At 39.5% G+C, this 23,775-nt stretch overlaps 1 protein-coding gene across 4 annotated transcripts in view; it reads right to left on the reverse strand.

Annotated features, from left to right (window-relative positions):
* Positions 1-23,775, reverse strand: part of LOC131425765 (uncharacterized protein DDB_G0283357) — a 505,552-nt gene that overhangs the window by 126,849 nt on the left and 354,928 nt on the right. For 2 of the 4 annotated variants that reach the window (XM_058587903.1, XM_058587904.1), the window contains exon 2: positions 1,655-1,734. The exons of the other annotated variants lie outside the window; for them this stretch is intronic. The gene's annotated coding sequence lies outside the window, so the exon portion shown is untranslated. The remainder of the gene's footprint in view (positions 1-1,654; positions 1,735-23,775) is intronic. 4 annotated transcript variants of the gene reach the window in all.

Raw genomic sequence — 23,775 nt, forward strand, 5'->3', positions numbered from 1 at the left:
ACTAAACAGTATTTAAAAATAATTTCGCCACATCTACAAATTGCTTGCCGCACATGATTTATATATTGCATTTTACGTTTCCAGCCATCAAGTCCGTAACAAAAAGTAATAATTTTGAACAAGTGGAATTAATTTTAAACTAGAAAACTAGTAGCTGCACAATTTTGACACGGGCTCCTCCAAAGATTTAGTCCCATTCGAATCCCGTTAGCATCCCGTTTATTATTCAAACTGCAACCGGTGGTCGGTTGGTTGGACGGCAGCCATCCACCAGAGCGAGAGAGCTGAGTAACAAAACTTCCCGGGTAGCTTAGATATGCTGCGGCGAGTGGCCTTCACTCCACCATCCCAGGAAACGTGACTGCACTTTCAATTCTCGAAATGGTTCAACTGCAATGTCAGGGAATGCACAATCCCGGAATGGTGTAACGCAATGGATGACAGATGACGGAGTCGTGTCCGTGACGTGTTTATGATGCCATGCGGTGCCAGTTCGAAATTGAATGCTTCGGGACGTGTTTTTGGCAAGATATTATTAGAACTGCTGGAAGTTTCTCGACCCGTGGCGGGGGCACGGAAATGGGCTGCAAGTTCGCCATAATGATGTAGCAATTTTAATAAATTTTGATTTTTACTACGTTCCAAATTGAAATGATGGTGTGGATCACCGGATCCAATCCGATGGCATCGGTCATCGGTGGCATCCCGAGCATGACATTTTTGTCAGCTCTCGGCAGTTTCTACACAAATCATCCACTAACAAGCCTGTGGAGGTTTTCTAATCTGATCGAATTTATCACACACTCGAGCGGCACCGATCGCGACGGGACGAGCCCGGATTTGCATATCGGAGCGAACGAAGCAGGTTCGATAAATTCGAGCATGGGCCGGACTGATTTGGGTAAAACGAAAACAACGGCGGTAACTTTGGTGACTAGCCAAGCAATTAGCAACACATTGTGTGTGTGTGGATCTCTCCTGGGGTCCCGTCCATCTCCATCATCTACTAGGTGGCGGCCAAACGACTGCCTTTTTCCCACCGGTTGGTCCGAGTTGCGTCGCCGGATGGGACACTAAACGAACCATAATTTAACATAAACAACGGGTTCGGGTGTCAGCAAGGGTCTAGCTTCTATCGATTAGAATTTAGGTGAATCGAGTGTAAAATAGAATTTCAGACCCGGTGACGATTTCTCGATAACTCAACGAGGCCCCCTTCAACGAAAACTGTAATGGATCTTCGCCCCGGACAGTCCGAATGGGTATTCAAATATTAGGCCGCTTCTGCCACAACACAAAACAACAAACCAGCGGGGGAAGCCCGCGACCAGCGAATTAATTTCGACTTCGATAGACCGCCAAACTGTCGTACATCATCTGTCAACGATGGGACGGAACTGGGTCTGGAGGAGGACCAGTGGACTGCCGGACAGCCAAGATGCCGTCCGAGACTCACTAGTGTCAGCTCGACCGGGGAGCCGTCGTAAATTTCACTTGTTTATCGTTCTTAATTGGTGAGAATCTACGGCGCTGGGGCCCAGCGGGGCAAGGAAAAATGTGTGTTATTTTTAATGAATTGATACTCAAAGTGGTGTGATTTCGTTCGGTTCAGATTACTTCGACGGATTCGACATTTTGTTCGTGGGTGGCTTACCGGGGGCTTGCCGAGTTTTTGTTCGGTCGTTTTGTTTCCATAATCAGAGAGCCAGTCTTCCCGCGGAACGATTCGGTTACCTGTAAACGAAAAAAAAAACGATAATTGGAAGCTGTTTTAGTTTGGAGTTTCGATGATTTAGAGGGGGAAACACATTTAAGGGCATGGTAAATTAGTGTATTTAAATCGCATTAAGTATCCTATTTTTTGTGATTTTCTTATTTTTTGCATAGAATGAAGCAAATGTCAAATGTTTATGTTCTTGATAAGTTCTTGACGTTTAAATTTCGAAACAAACTCTCTATTATTTCAAATATTCATTGTATCTTCCATTGAACATCTACTACTGATTCTGAAGGATTAGTTCAAATGCTGAGTTCAGTAGTTTTTGGTTAAATAGAAAGGTTAAATCCAACTCTTTATTAGTAGCCACTTCAAAGTTCGTTAGGTTATATTAGTTAGTTTTATATCTTAGTTTTATATTTTCTGATATTCTGATATGACATGTTGCAAGGCAGTCACCATGAGCCTTCATTTTTCCGATTGTACACTCGTACATGCAGGCAAGTTAAAAACAACGCATACCGTAGAAGACTTATACTTATTGCCGGAGATTGAAAATAGCAGAATTGGATTAGAGGCTACAGTCGTCTTTTGCAACCTTCTAGGAGTATATGATGATGATGGTCCCGCCTCATACCCCTACAAAGGTGTGAGCTGGACGATTTATCTAAATGATAATAAATATTGCATCACATATTTTAACCAGTTAACTAAATATAAAACGATCTGGTTAATCCAGCAGGTATAGATTCTCCTTCTAAAGTACAACTGAGAACAAGAAAACATTCAAATATTTCCGATTTACTATCCAGGGTCATTCAAGAAAATTTCCAACCCGGGAAGATCCTTGAACAAATCAGGAATCGAACCCGATATCTTTGTCAGTATCAGACAGTAATTCACCTGGCCCTTCCCGCCGGACCAGTTCATCGCTACACACATCAGCTACGATGGAGTAACGAGACTGCGGATGAGCAGAGCCAAGCCCAATTCCATCAACAACTTCCGATCCCTATTATTTCCGAAATATAATCAATAAATAATTTATCAAATCTTACAAAGTTAAGATTCGATCTCGACACGTAGAATGCTAAAGCTCTCAAAAATAAAAGAGAACGTATCCAGTTTCAGTCATATTCAATTTCCAGATTGCCTCTACCTGCTTTGCGCGCGCGAGGCTCATACTTTTGTAGACAACTCATTTTTTTTTTAACTAAACAAATTATTAAAAATCCATCATCATCATACAGAACATAACAACCTAATGCGTCTTACTTGAAAAAAAAAACAAAAATAAAATAAATACAATCTTCGTCATTTTACACAGTTTTCGAAAAAATCAAATTGCACTAATTCATTAAAGATCTAATTACAAAATAGATTTTATGTGTGAAATACACAATTTTTTGAACTCCCTCAATGTTGCAGCCCGCTTGATTCATCCTGACATCGAATTGAAAAAACTAATCCCTTTGTACAATAACGAGTTCTGGGATCTGGCTGACAAAAAGCTTGGTGTTCTCGCATCAGACGCATTGCTAGTATTGTACCTATGCAAGTCACTTCCTCTTTCAATCCGATCACACAAATATCGAGGCAGCATTCCATTTAAGATTTTGAAAATGAACACCATTGTTAAATAATATACTCTCTGTTTCACTGAAAGCCATTGTAATGCGTTCAATAGAATATTAGAGGAAGTATATCTATTACATTTCAAAATCAATCGCATGACCTTATTTTGCAATCGCTGGAGTCTCAATATTTGCGTGTTGTTAGCAAGGAACAGAATCGATGAGCAGAAGTCAATGTGAGGAGAGATTATTGATTTATACAGAAGAATTTTACTACTGGTCGTTAAATCATTTTTCAGACGGCATAATACACCGTACACCAAATTTCCAGTCAACTGCGTACAATACAAGCTACTTGACACAAGTCGAGACATGGCTTGCTTTGAATATTTTTTCCAACATTTAATTTTCACTGTGTTTTTGCAATCTCTAGGGGTACTCGCTATGGAAATTGCAATTGTCTCATGATCTGAAATCTTGCAATCGGTCTCCACACACGAATAAACTCCGTCAAAATTGGAATATACGTGATCTATCAAAGTTCTGCTATGTCTCGAAATTCTTGTAAATTCATTCACAGTTTGTTTGAAACTGAAGAATTCTGCTAACTGTTTCAAGTGATTCGAACTCTGATCACTGAGCCAATCAACGTTGAAATCTCCCGCAATAATATTAGGTTTACTAAAATCTACAAAATTTTCCCACCAGTTTTCTAGAATTTCCAGAAACTGGCGATCGCTTGAACTAGGGGAATGATATACAACTCCATAGTTTCCCATCTGCATGCCTCTCTCAACTGATATACCCAAGAACCAATTATTTCCAACTACTTCGTTTGATAGAATGCTGAACTTAATCGATTCTCTGGCGTAAATGGCCACTCCACCCGTGTGTCTGGAATGTGACAAGCAAAACGCAATAGTGTAACCCGGAATACTGAACTGATCGAAAGCATCAGAATCAACTATATGTGTTTCTGAGAGCAAAACTAACAAAGGACAGTTATTCTCCACAAGATGCCGCAATGCGACAAAATTAGTAGATAAACCGGCAATATTTAAGTACAATATTTCCGATAATCTCCCCTTCGTTAGTTGCTATTCACTTATGTTGTTTTTTCTCGATTCAAGCAGTCTCAAATATACCGGACACTGCTTGCTAAATGCTGGATGGTTGATGTCCAAATTCATTTTACGTACAGTGTTCATTTTCAGACAATTAACGCATTTAAAATCAGTTGAAGTACACTCAGATGTTCTATGTGCAGCATTGCATTTGGAACAATTTTCTTTATTCGAACATTCGGTGCTCTTGTGACCAAACTCACCACACCTGAAACAGCGCAATACGTAGAACGACTCGAAAACCGAACACCTATCCCAGCCGACGCACACCTTGCCAGCGGCCATCAAGCTAGAATAAGTGTTCTTATTTACCTCAATTATAACACTATATTTGTTATATTTGAAGCGAGGATTCTCAAAGTCAGTTACAACTTTTACGTCTTCAATCACAATTTCCTGATTTTGACTTTTCAAAAGATCAATAAATACATCAGCGGAATATCGATCACTCATCCCCACTATTTTCAGTTTTGGTTTACCAGGCGTGGGTACAACAGCATTGTAATTAACTCCCAAATTGCTTTCGATGTTATTTTTTAAAGTTTGAATGTCTTCTCCTGTTGCACACTCAACAATAATCGAACCATTTTTACCATTTTTAAAGTTACTAATCTTGTGTGCCCTTGGATCCAACTTGTCTTTCAAAAATTTTCTTGTATCATCGCTCGTTTGTGACGACTCGATCAGTTTTATCACAATAACCGGGCGAGTCTTACGATTTTTGATGCTAACTTTTCTAATTTTAGATTTCCCTGATAAAATATCTGCGTATGAAATGTCCTTTTTAGCAAAAACTTCATTATTGTTTTCGTCATTATCATTGTCAACAAGCATCGTTTCTTCATCATTATTCGACAATAATTTTCGTTTTCGGCAGGGATTTTTGTCAGACTCCGAATGAGTCTTCCTCTCAACAATAATTTTTTTTCTGTTTTTTACAGCCAATTCATTGTAATTTTGCATATTATTTGAAATCGGTAAACTTTTCAAATCTTCCATTTTTTTGGCAACACTATTTTCCAAGCATGCCATCTTTCTCTCGAAAGCTTCATTGGAAGACCTGATCAGTCTCTCGATTCCACTCTCTATTGCGACATTAATCTGCTTTTCGATGCTCTCCCGCAAACCAGCGAACGATTCAGAAATGGATGTTAGTTTCTCCATCTCCTTCTTCATATCGCTAATGAACGAATGAACATCGTTATCGACAATACTAGATACAACGTTACCTTCTAAGCATTCTGCACATTTAAACAATAGCGCCGGTAAATCCGCTACCCAATTAGCAATAGCTCGGGTAAGGCCAGAACAGCGCTGGTGAAATACATTCTCACAAACCAAACATTTAATTCCAACATCTGATATGGCTATGTTCTCCCCACACTTCTTGCATTCCCCCATGCTTCATGAACAAACCAAGCGGCCCGACACACACAAGAGGAGAACAAATCACAGAACAAAAAACGGTGCAAAAACAATACAATAATCATTCAATAAATTACGGAACGACGCCGCTTCTTTGGGCGAACGTCGCACGGTAATTTCGATACTCAATATCAATACAAATAGAAGCATGCACAGAACACACTACTTATCTGTATTTAACACAATTCAAGCACTAATTCAGCACACAATTTTTCACGAATAGGAAATTATTTCACACAATTTTTGCAATTTGATTCTGCACTAAAGACGCACAAGTTGTCATGTTCGCCATTAACACACACCACACCACACCATATATGGAAGTAATCGCATTCGACTTCATTAAAGAAAGAGCAACTTAGGTAAAAATGGAAACGATGATCGAACTGTAATACTTGCAATCGTTCAGCTTGTATAGTCTTGAGCCTTTGAACTCTTTGATATCAAGAGTCTGAATTTTACATACTAGATCCTAGAAGCTTGATTAGTGTCTTGAAACTTCATCTTCATCTTCAGAATCCATTCTTTTACATTTCAGATTTTATTCTTTAAACTCGGAACTCAAATTTAAACACTGAAACACTGGTTTATTTGTTTATTTGGAGCAGAGAAAAGCCAGGTGAAGTTAGTTTCTGTCAAACTTGCTCTCCAACAGGCATAAAACCTCGTCATCTTTTGCATCAACAGATTACAATCATCCAAATGATACATTTCACTTAAACATAGCCATTCTAAACTAACTAAACCTAAAACTAATTAGAGTGTAACCCTAAAAACAATTTCTTGACAAAGTTTCGTGAATATTCGGCACATGCTGGCAAAAGGCTCGTTATACCCATAATTAGTTCTAGCATAGGTGGTCCTAAGAAAAGAATAGTTTCTAAGATTACGGCGATGGATATCTATTTGTAAAAGCTGTAGGAGCTCGGAGCAGTCTATCCTTGATTGGAGGAGATCAGCCACAAAAGTTGCCTTGCTGACGTCGCGACGGACAGATAACAAATTGAGGTCAATCAGTTTGCATCTGGCATGGTAACTTGGGAGGTTCCAAGGGTTTCTCCAAGGAAGCCGACGCAGAGCAAATCGAACAAATTTCCGTTGAATTGCTTCCATGCGTTGGATATCGTTTTGGTAGTACACGGTGACCAGACAACCGAGGCACATTCGAGCGTAGAGCGAACTAAGGCACAACATAATGCTTTCAAGCGATGTACATCATCCAATTCTTTAGTAACGCGGAGAATGAGTCCTAGCAACTTGGAGGCTTTGGAGATATTAAACTCAATGTGTTTCTTGAACTTTAACTTAGAGTCCAGGAGTACACCAAGCTCCTTCACAGACGATGTACGTTCCAGAACAATTTTAAAAATATAATAGTCGAAACTGACTATAGACTGTTTGCGACTAAAAGAAATGACGGAGAAATTGGAGGCGTTCAAAATCATTCTGTTGATATTACACCAATAAGTCAAATTATTCAACTGGATTTGATGACATGAAATAATTTGAAGTCATCGGCGAAAGATGGTTTCATGCACTTGATCGAAAAATTTAGATCGTTGAGATAAAGTAAAAATATAAACGGTCCAAGGTGACTTCCTTCAGGAACTCCAGAGGTAACGGCGAATGGTAAGGTTGTACAGTCTCCTATTTTCACTATCATTTCGCGACCAGTAAGATATGAGTGAAGCCAACTCAGAAAAGACCCGTTGAATCCTAGTCTATTTAACTTTGAGATTATTATTCGATAATTAATCTTGTCGAACGCAGCAGAGAATAGGTGATTGTAACGAACGTATGATAAAGGAAGTATAGGTTACTAAATTTGTAGACGTCGAACGATTCGGCATGAAACCATGTTGAGTCTCAGATATATAGTTAGAGCAATTATGTGTTATAAAATCCAGAGCTATAATTTCAGCTTAGATACGGCGCACAAAGCTGCTATTCCGGGGTAGTTGGATACTGTATACTTGTTTCCTTTTTGATTGAATACTGATTTTGGAATCTGATTTCTAGTTTTAATATGTTTACCTGAACATTTTCAAAATTCTGCGCTTCAAACTGCCCATTCTGAGCTCGAGAATCATAACTAAAATTACTTAATTATGAATGTTAGGCCACGGGTTTTAGAAAACGGAACTCATGCTCTTGCTTTTGGAGTCTTATCTTGTGACTGGGACCAGTTGGATCCAGGTATTCAAATTTCGCTTTTCTGATTCTAACCCTGATGATAGAATCGGAATTCAACACTCGACGGTTGACTCTAGGCTCTGAATTCTAAATGCCTTCGAGCTCTAGACTATAGCCTGTGATATATCACTGACTTTAGATTAATATCTAGGATTTGGATTGTCTGTTCTAGTGATTTTACTGCGGCCTATGAGCTCTAAACTATAAACTTTTAACTCTTGGTTTTGGACTGAAGATTCTGAACACTCTTGGAGCTCTTTAGCTCTCGATTTTGAACCACTAGATTTACTCCAGGGGTTGACCAGTAGGGCGTCGAGGTTGGTTTGGCGATTCCAGTTGGAGCATTGCTTTCGGCTTGCTGGCTTTTCGACGACCCAGAGCTAGTCTACGTCGTGAAACTACTCGACTAGAATCCGACGATGCGCTTACCATATTCCAACGGAAAGTTCCCCGACAAAGGAAGTTTTCCTGGAACCGTCGTTCACGATACCAGTGAACGAATCGATCGGAAGGATGCCAAGGTTGGTCCAGTGATTCCGGTTGGAGGATGGCTTCCGGTTCACTGGTGCTTGGGACTTGAGACTTGGGACTTGGGACTTAGAACTTGGGACTTTTGGGACTTGGGACTTGGGACTTGGGGCTTGGGGCTTGGGACTTGGGACTTGGGACTTGAGACTTGGAACTTGGGACTTGGGGCTTGGGACTTGGGGCTTGGGACTTGGGACTTGGGACTTGGGGCTTGGGACTTGGGACTTGGGACTTGGGACTTGGGACTTGGGACTTGGGACTTGGGACTTGGGACTTGGGACTTGGGACTTGGGACTTGGGACTTGGGACTTGGGACTTGGGACTTGGGACTTGGGACTTGGGACTTGGGACTTGGGACTTGGGACTTTTGGGACTTGGGACTTGGGACTTGGGGCTTGGGACTTGGGACTTGGGACTTGGGACTTGGGACTTGGGACTTGGGACTTGGGACTTGGGACTTGGGACTTGGGACTTGGGACTTGGGACTTGGGACTTGGGACTTGGGACTTGGGACTTGGGACTTGGGACTTGGGACTTGGGACTTGGGACTTGGGACTTGAGACTTGGGGCTTGGAACTTGGGACTTTTGGGACTTGGAACTTGGGACTTTTGGGACTTGGGGCTTGGGACTTGGGACTTGGGACTTGGGACTTGGGACTTGGGACTTGGGACTTGGAACTTGGGACTTGGGACTTGGGACTTGGGACTTGGGACTTGGGACTTGGGACTTGGGACTTGGGACTTGGGACTTGGGACTTGGGACTTGGGACTTGGGACTTGGGACTTGGGACTTGGGACTTGGGACTTGGGACTTGGGACTTGGGACTTGGGACTTGGGACTTGGGACTTGGGACTTGGGACTTGGGACTTGGGACTTGGGGCTTGGGACTTGGGACTAAGGACATCTAAGCCTCAAGATTGGATCCCAGAGTCAGAACTCAGAGTTTTGGTTTGGACTTTGGCTCTGCATTCGGAAGGCTTATTTTGTGACTATAAAGCATTGAACTATGAATTGAATGCTTGACTACAGATTTTGGATTCTTCACTGAACTCTGAACTATTTGCTGCTCCATGAGTACTTAGTTCTGAGTTTAAAATCAAGAAAATTTAAGCCCTGAGTCCGGATTTCATAGCGTAGAGTCCGTACTCTTGAACTGAACTCTGATTTTGATTTGAGTTTCTAAAACTTTTGAACTTAGCTCGGAGCTAGAAACCTTTCACTTGAAACTCTAGGTTGTAAACTCAGGCCTTAATACTCTGGTATTCTTTAATTTGAAGCTATTGTTCACCTCGGGTTCTCTGTTCAATGAATAGGCCGCCGGTCTTACAATCCAGTTGTCGTATGTACGATCCTCGACCTGGAAGGATTCTTAGTGTCAAAAGGATCGTAGCAGTAGCCAAGCAATGGTTCTGTACGCTCTTAATTGACTGCGAAATCTTTCGAAACTGGAGGTCAAATTTTACAAAAGGAAGGTAACACCAAGGTTTTGCTTTGTCTTATTCTAGTCACTGCACTAAAAACTCTACTATGAGCTCTAAACATTTCACTCTGTATGTAAAATTCGATTGTGGGCTGCAGATGCTGCAGATTTGAGTACTAGACATTGTTCAGTGAACTTTTCAGAAGCCGAAACTTCGAAATCTGGTTTCAGGATTTTGATACTAAACCGAAAATCTGGACTCTGAGCGCTGAGCTCTAAATTCTAAACGCTGGACACTGACACGGCATTCAAAGGACTTTAACCTGCGAACTATAAGCTCTAGTCGTTGACACTTGTGTCTCGATTCTGGATTCAGAACTCTGTTCTCAAGCTACTTCACCCTGGACACAGGACTTTGAAGTGTAAATGCTACTGAACTCTAGAGCTGAACACTGATCAGTTGACTCCGAAATTCGAGCTCTAAGCTCTGGATACAGATCAAATTTTAATTTCTAGGCAGTGGGCTCTTGGTACAAAAGTATTGAATGTGGACTCAGTATTATACTCGTTGCACTCTGCACTCGAATGTAAAAAGAGTACATTCTAAGCACTAGGTTCTGCAGATTCTTGAATTGGCAGAGTTTTGAATTCTACACTCGGAACACCGAGATCTGCAGACTCCTCTTTTCAAAATCTGGATTGGGAATACAAGCAAAGCTTGGCGTTAAATTCCATTTGTGGAATTTGGCCTTTCGTTTTCAACGGACTTCGCTGACACTAAGTCGACTAAAAATATTGAATTCTAAACTCTGGACTTCAAAGTCTAGACTTTGGGCGCTGTAAACCTCTATGTAGATTATGATATCTCAACTGGACTCAAAGCTAGCAACTGAACACTTTATACACTAGTCTGTTGACAGTGTTGGTGATTGCCGAAAATTTGACAGAAGCTGCTATATTGCTATCTATATTGTATACAACATTTTCAATCCGGTAGAAGATGCTACAAGAACTCGAGTCTCTCAATGCATGAACCGTGAGAGAATTTTGCTACATTTTTTCGCTCCACTTCATACTCTGAGTATTTCACGCCCTTAAAAAAATTTTCAGTCTGATAATGATCGTTGCTGTGTGAAATTTCCCAAGAGAGAATCGCAAGATAACAATTATCGCAGAAAATCGAGTCGATGATTCAACTTGATGATTCTCATACTAGGTTGCAATATTTCAAAACCCTTGTGTGGAGCATTCACAGACATTTTCATAGACACAACTTATACAAAGATTATATGCACATAGTTAGAATAAGCGGCAATAGTAAAATAATTCTATCGCAATTATCCACTGCCCATGTAGAATAGGATCGCGAAACGAGAATAAGCGACCGTTTGTTGCTTCAGAGAGAATCCCTACAGCAGTGTGGTAACCTTCGATTCTCAGACAGATCATCGAGAGAAATTCGCTCTCGCACTGGTGTCGATTCTATGTTAAATGAGCCATGCCAGGTTTTTGTAGTTGCGTTGATTTCCGTTTCTCTTTGATGGCAATGATTCAATCGTTGAAGAGTTGCCAGTGAACGTTCTTTGATACGATAAAAGCCATCCTTGTCTGTTGAATATTGCTAGAATATTTCGGAGTCATGAATGAGTTGTAATCGAATCAAATCCGGGTTGACAATCGATACAGTTTCGGAATCTGTTTTCTCTGCAATGACATACGGGGAGTAATTTCGCATTTTTTTGCGTTAAGCGATCCTGCTAACTCATCCACAGATGCAACCCATAAATGAATGCAAATCCCGCCAGCTATAATCAGGTTGACAACCGCAAAAAATATATTAAATATATCCACTTCCAGAGGACCGTTTTTCCTCACACAAAAGGTCGCTGCACGGCTCCGACAACTGGAGGAACTCGAAACCAGCTGCAGTGCGACTGGCAGAAAACCGAAAATATGAACCAACGGAAACCGCGCAAATCCGACAGAATGAATAAAAGAAATGAAATATTTTGACCATAAAAATTACCAAGAAGATTAATGAAATAATGGTTTATTAAGCTTTTCTCCGCTCCCGCTCGCCTTCGTTCTTCTTCCCCTTTTCGCAAAACAGCCAACCAACGATCCAACGAAGCAACCAACCAGTTATTAATAAAAAAAGACTCATTCCTTAAGAATAGTGGTCGTCGTCGTCGTCGTCGTCGCCATCTCGCAAATCTCTTTACATGCATCGTGACTTGTTCCAGCACGAGGGGGTGCAACAAAAAAAAAAATACAGCGAATTCACCGTTCCTTTCTTGTTTCGCGCTGCTACGACAGCATCTCAGCAGTCGATAAGAGGTCTTAAAGGAGTGCGAGGAATATTGAAATTCTCAGCTCTTTATTTTAGTTTTTTTTTTGCTTCATTCCACTGATGCTAACAGATTTCATGACTCTTTAATCCTGCTTTCTGTGCTGGCTGTTTTTTTTGCGCTTTCCCCGCTACCTCCTCTTTTGTCCATCGATTTTATTTGAATCCACCGCTCGTCGATTCTTCTCCTCCACGTGTATGTGTGTGTGTTTGTGTTCTGCCAGTACCAGGCTTCATACCAGCATGAGACTGCACTGCGAGCAAGTGGCGAAGAAAACGGTTTCACGTATTATTATTAAATTGATATATGGTACGGGGTTGTGTTCAGGGATTACGTCATGAGTCGGCACGTTGGGAGGCAATCCGAATTCGTCCGACTGCACAGCTGAGGACTTCTAAGCTCAAAGAATCAATCAATCACACCACGGCTTTTTACCACAGTTCTACCAGCGCAGCGATGAGGAAACTGTTTCAGTTATAGTCTGACATCGCCAATATCGCAACGGACGGAGGAAGGGGGGCCTCCGGTCGGTTGAAAACAGAATCCTCTACCCCGGGCAAATGCGCAACAAACACAACACGGATTTCACGAGAAAGGGTACCTTCTTCTTTTTCTTCTGCTTGCAAGTTCAATTTATCAAAATTACAATAATCGGAAATTTATTACGAGCTCATTACTGCCGTAGTTCGAGACGATGCTTTTGGGCATGAAAGACGGATATTGAGGGCGGGACTGGTTGACTCAAACGGTGCGGCGTTAGCAGTGCGAGAGGAATGCAGATTTGAAGAGGAAACGTCGATGATTGATTCGAATATTTTGGGAAATGAAGCATCCCTTGGAGAACGAAAAAAAAAACTAATAGAATCAATCAGTGATCAGAATTGGAATTATAATTTCGTTATTTTTTTTAACTTTGATCGAAAAGTTTTTTCCTGAATTTCTAAATCGTTGATCATGAATTTTAATTTTTTGTGTTAGTCTATTCGATGTCCAGTGAAAATTAGTCAAATATACAAATTTTAAAACAAATCTGATAAAGCGACAGAGTAGCGAACCATAGTATATTTAAAATAAGTAGCAATTGAAGTCTAACAGTTGTTTGTGTACAATCTGCTTACTACGGTAAACCTTGCACTGAGCCTGCGAAAAAAGACAACTTCACCCGAAGACATGGAAACCTGTTCAGCAACGGTAACTAGTGAACTCAGTACTCCTGTTTCAAAAATACTTTCATCATCGAACCAACCAACTAACTGCCATAAATGCACAACTGTCGAATTAACAATGATCGCACAACTGCGAGCAACTATGAAACAAAATGATAACAAAACAGAAATCCTCCCACAACAGTACGTTTGACAATAACAACAACACCGACGATGAACCAATGGATGATAAAACGAGCCGCGAACAAAGTGCCCCTCAATCCTCGCTGGATGGAAATGGAAGCTCCGCTCCCCTAAGCGAAAGGGCGACCAAAATAATTTTAACTAACAAAAAAAAAATGGCTCATTCGGCCACGTAAAGCGTGTACGCGAGTAAGCCTAAATAAAAAAAATAAATTTAAAAAAAAACCAGTAGGTTCGTAACACTAGTCATGGAAGTTTTAATTAAGTGTAACTGTCACTTATTTTCCGACAGTATGCAATTTGATTATTGAAATATAAACTTCGTATCACTACATGGAATGAAAAGCTCCAGTCCTCTCCTAACAGAAAAGACGTGAATAGTTTCAAACCGTGTATATTTTTGTTGAAAACAAGGCTCTAGATGGCCCAATACCTAATTTCATGACAATCTAATTACTCGTGTTTGAATAAAGGCTGATCGTGTCAGACGAGTTTTAGTTCACATAAAGCTATGGAATAAGACGCACCATAAAAGAATTCATGTGTAAAAGTAACGGTGAAATTGAATGATTTGCGGTACGGATTGGTCCACCATCCCCCGTATTCTCCAGACCTGGCCCCTCGAGACTATTATCTATTTCCAAACCTGAAAGCGGTTTCTCCAGGGAAAGAAATTTTCGTCGAATGCTGAGGTCATTGCAGAAACGGAAGCCTATTTTAATTGCCTATCTGACAAATCTTTTTTTGTTTCAAAATTTTGGAGGACCGATACGTCAAGTGTATCGCTCTAGATGGAGATTATACCGAAGAATATAAAAGTTTTCACGGTAAAAATCAACCTTCACAATACACATGTATGGATGCGAAATTGTACAAACATATTGAGATTAGTTAGATACAGATTGTGTTAAGGAAAAGTGTGATGAAATTGTTCAAACTCTAATAAAGGGTGTTACGATCAAAAATTGGACAACATCAACTTGACGCTTTTTTTCTTCATCGTGCATCAGCAAAACTTACAAACCCCTTCAAAGATCTGTGTTGGATGTTCTGATATTTGCTCTTCAATTGCCTTGAAGCAAGAGAAGCAACGCGTCAAAACTTCGCTCGTGCATTGCTAAAATCCGAGATACATGCTCGTCAAGTTGATGAAATTGTTGAATGTGACCAAATCAACTGTCATCAATGTGACGGAACTGGTTCTTCCTAACAGTTCGTTCATAGCGACAGAAAGACTGGTTGGGAAAAAAATCGGCTGTCCCAGTCTTATAATACAAACGAATGTTGTTTACAGTTCGACGTTTCGGCCTTTAGTGAAGGCTTTTTTTCAAGGAAAATACACCAAAGGCCGAAACGTCGGACAGTAAACAACATTCGTTGGTATTATAAGACTGAGACAGCCGTACTTATCGATGACTATCATATTCTACCATACAATTAAATAACGCGGAACAAATGAGTGTGAGAAAATACAACAAACAATGTTATAGTAGTTTTTTTAATGGATTTACATACTCAGTAGAGGAAAATTTTGCATAATCCTTTGAAAACGTATTGACGGTTTTAAAAATAACCAATCTGCGGAATAATTACTCCCAGAACCTGAATTCTGGACCAAGACTCAAGAACTGAAACTGAATACAAGATCTAAATTTTGAATATGAGCTTGTTCTGAATTGAGTTGAAAAATTCTGATTCGGAATTTAGATCAAGAATTTAGTTCATGAGTTTAGTTTTAGAATTATGAAACTTAGCTCATTTTCAGAATCCAGAAGTTGTAGAACTGAATTTTGAACTTGAATTCCGAACCTGAATAAACGAACTGAATTCAGTTTCAAAATCAAGTCAAGAAACCAGTTCCAGAATTCAGAATCAGGATTCAGTTTCATAGTCATATTTTTTATTTCTGAACCTGTAATCTGGAACTAAAATCTGAAACTGAATTCTGGTACTAAATTATAAACTTGAAATTAAGCTCTGAATTCAGTTTTGCTGTTCAGTTTCAGAATTTTGTTCCTAAATACAAAACAAATCTCAGTTCCCCAAGCCAGATCCAGTATTCAGAAGCAGAATGCGATTACTGATAAGCTGCTGTTGCTGATTGAATAGTCAGCTGGTCGACACGAGGTACGAAATGCGAATGAGAGCGTAATCTGAGTGCTTAATACCACGTAGAAGGCCTGTAGCAGCTACCGGAAGGTCCTCACAGTCACAACGACGTTCAGTTCCGAGTATCAGAAATAATAGGAAATGTTCGGTTTTCGATCATGGTTTACGTTTTATACTCGTCCAGTTGACCATCGGGACTGAGACTACCTCAAAACCTTCGTCCGTGTGCAAAAAAATCTAGAAAACTTGATTTGTTTTGTTATGTAAGGTTTTCTCACACTGTTAAAAATTTATTCAAAAGTTGCTGATCATATATCTGATAGCATTGTGAAAGAATTATGTTGTTGCGTTTAGTAAAAGCAAAGCCTTGGTATTACATTCCTGTAGTGGAATTTGACCTTCTGTTTCAACAGACTTCGCAGCCAATTCAGAGTGTACAGAACCATTGCATGGCTGGTGCTACGATTCTACCGACACTACGAATCCTTCCAGGTCGGGGCTTGAACATACGACAACTGGTTTGTAAGATCAGCGCCCTATGCCTAGAACCGCCTAGTACAACTCGATTTATTCACGTTTGAGTTTTACCCATTCTTCCACAGGGCGAATTTGGAAAAGGCATAGTAAAGTAAAACGTTCTTAGTAAAATATGCAGTCGATGATAATTTTGCAACACAATTTAAGTTTGCAATAAGATATGAAAGATAGCATTGCTAACGAATCGCTACTTGCAAAAAAAATTGACTACAAGGGACGGTGACGAAGTGAGCTCACTACCACTTTCTCGATTTCGATAAATAAATGATGGTAAAAAGTACTCAACAGTTGTAAATTTCGAATCAATTTCTCAATTTTCTCGGAGGTGGCTGAACCGATATTCACAAACTAAGATTCAAACGAAAGATCTTATAGTACCATAGCTTACTATTGAATTTTATTGTTCTCCGACTTGCGGTTCCGGTATTACAGCGCGATAAGTGTGATAATTTTCAATTTCATGAGTATTTTTGTTAACAATTGCTGGTGAAACGAGGTAGAAATTTCTGTAAAACTTACTGGTAAATTCATCTAGTTCTCAGATCTTGCTAGTCGGTGGAATTATAAATCTACTTTGGGTCTGACAAATGATCTGATAGTAGTGAAGAAAAGCTCCAAAAACGGAACTCACTTAGATTTCTCAGCAATGGTTGAACCGATTTTCACAAATCTTAATTCGAATTAATGCTGTCAGTTGTCTTAAAAAATGCTGTGAAATTTCATCTGGATCCGATTTTCGGTTCCGAAATTATAGGGCGTCATACAAAATGACGATGCAAAACCGGTACGCATCGGTATTTGCTGGTACGGAAGAAGAAAACACCAGCTCCTTTGCTCCTGTAAATCTGTATCAGGAGATCAAAATTCTGTATTCAAACTCTATATATGAAAATGATAAGAAATCAAAGCGCAAAGAAATGAGAAAGTTAGTAAATCGAATCTGAAAATGACAGCTACCTTTTGTTTAGAGGTACACACCCAGAAAAAATCGTGTAAATTTTGCGTCTTCTGAGACCGACATATATGAGCGTCAAAAATAATTCAATTTTACAGTAAATATAACAAATATTTTATTCACTCTGACATACGTTTAAGTGCTAAAACATGTAAATTTACACGTTTGCTTGAAATACGGGCGTATATTAAAATCATTCTTGTAAAATTCCGTCATTTCACGGAGTACGTTCTATGAATTGTGTCATATGTAGATTTGCGTCACCTGTAAATAACGTAATTTTTTTGCTGTGTAGCGTTTATTGCAATGTACTTGACAATCATTTCTTTCTGCTATCGTATCACAGACAAATTGCAGACATGACAGTGACAACCTTTTTTTTTGGTCGCACATCCACGGTCCTCCATGAAACTGGCAACAATGATGATAAAGTTGCTGCACTCCTCAGTGTTACCAACATCATATTTACTATGCAAATCATAGCTGCCAACTGTTTTTTTTTCAATAATCTGTATTTGGTGGAAAAATCTATCTGTCAATATCTACACACTTAAAAAAACCCTGTCATTTTACATCTTATTAGATGCACATAAATGGAGCGTCGCTGTTCACTCGAATTTACGTCGAAGAACATTTAATATTGTGTCTAAGACTCCATGACATGAAATTCATTGAAATAAAAAAAAAGAATACTGATAGCAACCGCCGCGAGTTGAATCGAGAATCATTCGATCGCAAGGACATCTGTTAATCGACTGACCCACAGAAGCATGCTTGGCTGGTAAAAGATGCATTTAAATTTATACAGTCGCACCAGCTAGCAGAACGCAAGTTACAGTCGAATCCAGTAAAATTCAAGCTCATCTAACATTAAGTCATTACAAATAAAATGTTCAGTCATTTGACAAATTAGGTCTTTATGAATTACATCGTATGAGGGATTAGGTCACCTGCAAAATTCAAATTTTTTTTGGAGTGTATATCGAAAAATCTGAAATCGGTTTATTGAGGATACTGGTTTTGCGAGCAAAAAAAAAGCTCAACCTAGTTTAACCCTAGGGAACCGAACACAAAAACAGAAAATTGGTATTTTTTGTATGAAAATTGAATTATCGGTATTTTAAAAGAGCATATCTCACGCGTTTTTTTTAGAACGGCCAATAAGCCACCTGTCAATTTCCCCTTTGGAAAGAAATTGCAAGCGAGCTATGAAAGATAGAGTATTAAATTTAACACCAGACGAAAGAGAAAATTTTACTCTGCCGTTTACTATTGTGACTTACTCTCAGCGAGTGCCGAGTCATTCGAAATTATACTTCAAAGTGAATGTTGATGGATGGCTTATTGGCCGTTCTCAAAAAAAGGCGTGATCTGTACTCCTGTATCGAGTACAAGAATCAATAAAAAAAACGAAAATTCGATAAAGTTGGCAGCGCTGATGCAAATGTCAAACGCTGAGAACATCAGAGATGCCACATCTGCAGATTTGTCTGTAAATCTGCAGATTTCGTACATAGTGCTGCAGACATTTTTTGTTGTGCAGACTTTTGAAAATCGAGTTTTTCGCAGACTTTCGTTAAAATTTACAGACTTTTGAAATTGTTTCGACCTTTTTTTTGCTCGTCAAGTCAGTTTAGCGCACTATCAGGAAAAAATGATATTTACGCTCGACGTAAATTCAAGCATGCCGTAATTTCTTCGGCGATGACACAAAATCACATCTATTAACATGCAAAAATAAATTTTGCGTCTGTATCGATCTAAGCTTCAGCTCAATGAACTGTCAAGTTAATGATAAACTTATGTTTACATGCTTTGAATTGTGAATCTAAGTGAATCGCGACGCTCCTTTTATGTGCATCTATCAAGATGCAAATTTTTCTGAGAGTGCGTGTTATACTTTATAGAGAAATAGCTGCCAGCAAGACATACTTGCTAACTGCAGGTTTGTTTTCGAATATACAGACTTTTGCAACCCTGTCTGAAGATATTTGAAATTTTTATCTGGCATCTCTGGAGAACATTGCCAATTCGATAGCTTAGTTGTATAAATTGAATTTTACAGGTGACCTAATCTCTCATATGATGTATTTCATATAGACCTAATCTGTTAAATGACGGAAAATTTCATTTGTAATGACTTAATGTTAGATTAGCTTGAATCTTACTGGTTTCAACTGTAACTTGCAGTCTGCTAGTACTATATGAATCTATATGAACCATTCACCTGCCTAGCAGTTGAGTACTTCTGTGGTTTGGGCGATTAACGGACAAACTTTGTGATTCAATGAATCGCGGTTCAAGTCGCGGTGTTCGCTATCACGGAAGTTTAGACACAATATTAAATGTTCTTCCACGTAAATTTGTGTGAACTGCGACGCTCCATTTATGTGCAGCTAATAAGATGTAAAATCACAGGTTTTTTTTCGAAGTTTCGATTACTTTCTTGTGCGCTAAAGAACCTACACACTTAAAAAAAAACCTGTGATTTTACATCTTATTAGATGCACATAAATGGAGCGTCGCAGTTCACGCAAATTTACGTCGAAGAACATTTAATATTGTGTCTAAAACTCCATGACAAAAAATTCATTTAAATAAAAAAAAAAGAATACTGATAGCAACCGACGCGAATTGAACCGAGAATCATTGGAACGCAAGTACGTATGTTAATCGACTGAGCCACAGAAGCATACATCTGCTTGGTTGGTAAAAGGTGCATTTAAACTCATACAGTCGCACCTGCTGGCAGAACGCAAGTTACAGTCGAAACCCGTAAAATTAAAGCTAACATCAAGTCATTACAACTAAAATTTTCGGTCATTTGACAAATTAGGTCTTTATAAATTACATCGTATGAGGCATTAAGTCACCTGTAAAATTCACATTTTTCTGGAGTGTACACACTTAGAAAATGTTACATCTTCATAGATGCACATAAAAGGAGCGTCGCGATTCACTGACATTCACAATACAAAGCAGGTAAAGATAAGTCATATCATTAACTTCACAGTTAATCGAGCTGAAGTTTACATCGATACAGACGCAAAATTTATATTTACATGTTAGTAGATGTAATATTGTGTCATCACCGAAGAAATTACGGCACATTTGAATTTACGTTCAGCGTAAATTTCATTAATTTCTCAGAGTGTAGGATAGCTCGTGATTCAACGTGTTTGTTCCAAGTGATAACAGAGCAGATTTTCGACGTTCCATTACGAACCATTAAAAATGCAGCATTTGTCGGGTGCGAAGGAAACTATCGATAAATCTTTTACATCATATGCGTCGCAATTCACAAACACCGTTCCTCAATCAAATTGATAAAAGAGTAGAACATTAAGCTTATGCATTCCATTCTTGAGACGTTCCATAAAAATGATGTTTGCTCATATCTTCCAAATATTCGTCAACCATGGATTTTCGTTATGGAAATAATGTGAAAAACAATTAAGTAATTTGAGAAAGACATTATTACACCACTAGGTGTAATTTCACAAGTTCTGCAGTAATCAAAAGGAACCGGCTTAGCAACAACCGAAACGAACGTTACACAGTACGAAAAAAAACATGTAAATTTACGTCTCGATAAATGCACATGAAAGGAACGCACAGTGCGAAAAAAAACCAGGAACCCCGCAAAGAAATCGGGAACCATGGAAAAAGACAACAAACGAGAGTGTTTCTTATGTAAAAAAATCCAAGAAATTTAATGGAATGGTTTTCAATAGCCGCACGAATCGCCATCCTGCTCGTTTTACCCCAAATGCCCAGCAGTTTTAGGGTTTTCTGTAGTGTTTGTTCTGTAACTTGAAAAGAAATCGAGTGTGGTCTACTGAAATAGCTTGATTTTATGTAAAAATGTCTGGAGAATCGAATGGGAGAGTGTACACTGGCCACACGAAACATTTTGGTGGCTATTTACCCCAATTCCTCCAATATGTGAAATTTTCATCTAAATCACCCTTAAGTCTTAAGTGAACCACGTTGAAAGCATACGAAAACTATCATTTATTATGTAAAAAAGTCTGGAGAATCGAATGGAAGAACCTACACTGGCCGCACGAGACATTTTCCTGACTATTTTACCCCATTTCTCCATTTCATGATATCTTATTGTAAATCGTCTTTAAATCTCGGTAAAACTTATGGGAAGTTTACTAAATCTAGCTTATCTTATGTGAAAAAAGTTTGTAGAATCGAATGCCAGAACTTATACTGGCCGCAAGAAACGTTCTGGTGACTATTTTACCTCATTTCTTCCATTTCATGATATCTTATTGTAAAACGTCCCTAATTCTCGGTATAATAGTCATCAAAACGTTTCGTGCCGCCAGTGTGGGTTCTTCTAATCGATTCTCCAAACTTTTTCACATGAAAGTAGGCTATTCCAGAATACCGCACTCTACTTCTTTTCAAGTTACTGAGCGAATGTTATAGGAAACCCCAAAACTGCTGTACATTTGGGGTAAAACGAGCAAGATGGCGATTCGTGCGGCCATTGTATATTATTCCATTGAATTTTTTGGACATTTTTACATAAGAAACGCTTTAGTTTGTTGACCTATCTCAATTAGTTCATGAGTTACAGAACTCTTTGTGGGTTTTCATCGATTTTTTCCCACTGTGGAACGTCGTAATCGATCAAAATTTGCATCCCAGAAGATGTAAAAATGTTTCATGTCCAAAATTTCACAACTAATTTGACTGAATATGACATCGAAGCAGACAGAAAGTTCAGATTTAAAGGTTCATCGATGTAATATTAAGTCATTACTGTTAAGAATACTGCATGCTTACACACTTAGAAAAAGTTACATCTTTTTAGATGCACATAAAGGAAGCATCGCGATTCACCTAAATTCACAATACAAAGCATGTAAAGATGAGTCATATAATTAACTTTACAGTTAATTTAGCTGAAGCTTACATCGATACAGGACACAAAATTTATGTTTACATGTTAGTAGATGTAATATCGTGGCATCGCCGAAGAAATTACGGCATACTTGAATTTACGTCAAGCGTAAATTTAATGTTTTTTTTCTAAGAGTGTAGGTTTATGTCACGAGTTATTTTAAAAATTTTTGGCGAGTGTATGATTTTCAAAAACATTTACATATAGCGTGGCAAACCTCAAAACCGAGCGCCATTTTCACTGGTTCTAAGCTCAGCAGGTCATATCCTGCCAGCGTCAAATTGTTATCCTATAAAATTAATCAAAAATTTGCATCATCACCATTCGCTCCGGTGGTCCCAGTTGCAAACACATCCATCTTCCGGGGAGTTTGCAAGCAGTGCAAAGCGAAAGTCGATCAAACCCGTATGTGTGTGTGTGTGTGTGTAGTTCTCTGCATAGACACTCAATTGCCGCAATCCGGCATCTACCGGCATTCATTCGGCGGTTTATAAGTGAAGTAATTTGCGGTTTGTTGCGGCGTGTTTGTAGAAAGCAATGCGCGGAATCGCAAAGTTTTGAACCTACAAAACCACGTCCCGACGCAGAAGAGACACTGGGCCCACATCGCAAAAATGGTTCACATCCTGTCATCAAGCGGGAATCAATCAATATTTTTTTTCTTCGATCCTCCAGAGTAGTCTGCCTGCCTGCCTGTCATCCATATCTTCTTGGTGTGGTTCGCTATATCGGTTCCGTTGAACGTGAGGCCAGGTCCTGCAATGATTGATGATTGGCAGTTGCGCTTGCAGGCAGACGGGATGCGTCACAAAACGTTATCCGAGTTTGATGAATGGATATTGGGTATGCATTTTTCAGCAGCGCGGTTCTCAATTGCTCGACAGGACAGAGGAACTGATGATCATCGGGTCGGGGCTTGCTTGGATGTTCGGTGAGATTGCCATTTTTTTCCCTGTTTTCGCTTGTTGGTTTCGTTTGGAAAATGGGTTACATTATCTGTTAATGTGTAATGAAATCGAGCTATTTATGCAGTCTTTAGGAATGCAACAACGAAAAACAAAAAACAACGGGCATTTCGGTGACCAAGGCGAACACGCTGTGGTTTTCGAAAAAATACTCTGCACTGATGTGGTTTTGTTTCTCTGCAACGTAATCTGCCCCATTATAAACCCCAACCTGACCGAATTGCAACATTCGGGGTATATTGTAAAAAAAAAACCAACGTCATCCGTCGCCACCTTCCCGTTCGGCCGAACCACTAATGGGAATCATCACTGCCTGCATCTTTGCGTCTTCGCCATCCTTTCACCATCGTCGCCGCCGCCGATTGTGGTTTGTTTTTGTGGCAGAATCACCGTTCATCGGCCGGATTGTTGGTTTGTCGAACAGCCCCCCGGGGGCAGAAAACTATCAAACGCTATTATAGTTGCACAAACTATTTTAAGTGCTCCGTTTACGCCGTTCCCTCTCCAGCCATGCGCCATTCTTGGAGTGGGATTTCTTCGAAGTCACCGTACGCGCCTCACACAGCCCAAGAAACGGGCGAAACTGCCAATGATGCCGCTGCCGAGATA

Source organism: Malaya genurostris, chromosome 1 (genome assembly GCF_030247185.1).
Source record: "Malaya genurostris strain Urasoe2022 chromosome 1, Malgen_1.1, whole genome shotgun sequence".
Lineage (NCBI taxonomy): Eukaryota > Metazoa > Arthropoda > Insecta > Diptera > Culicidae > Malaya > Malaya genurostris.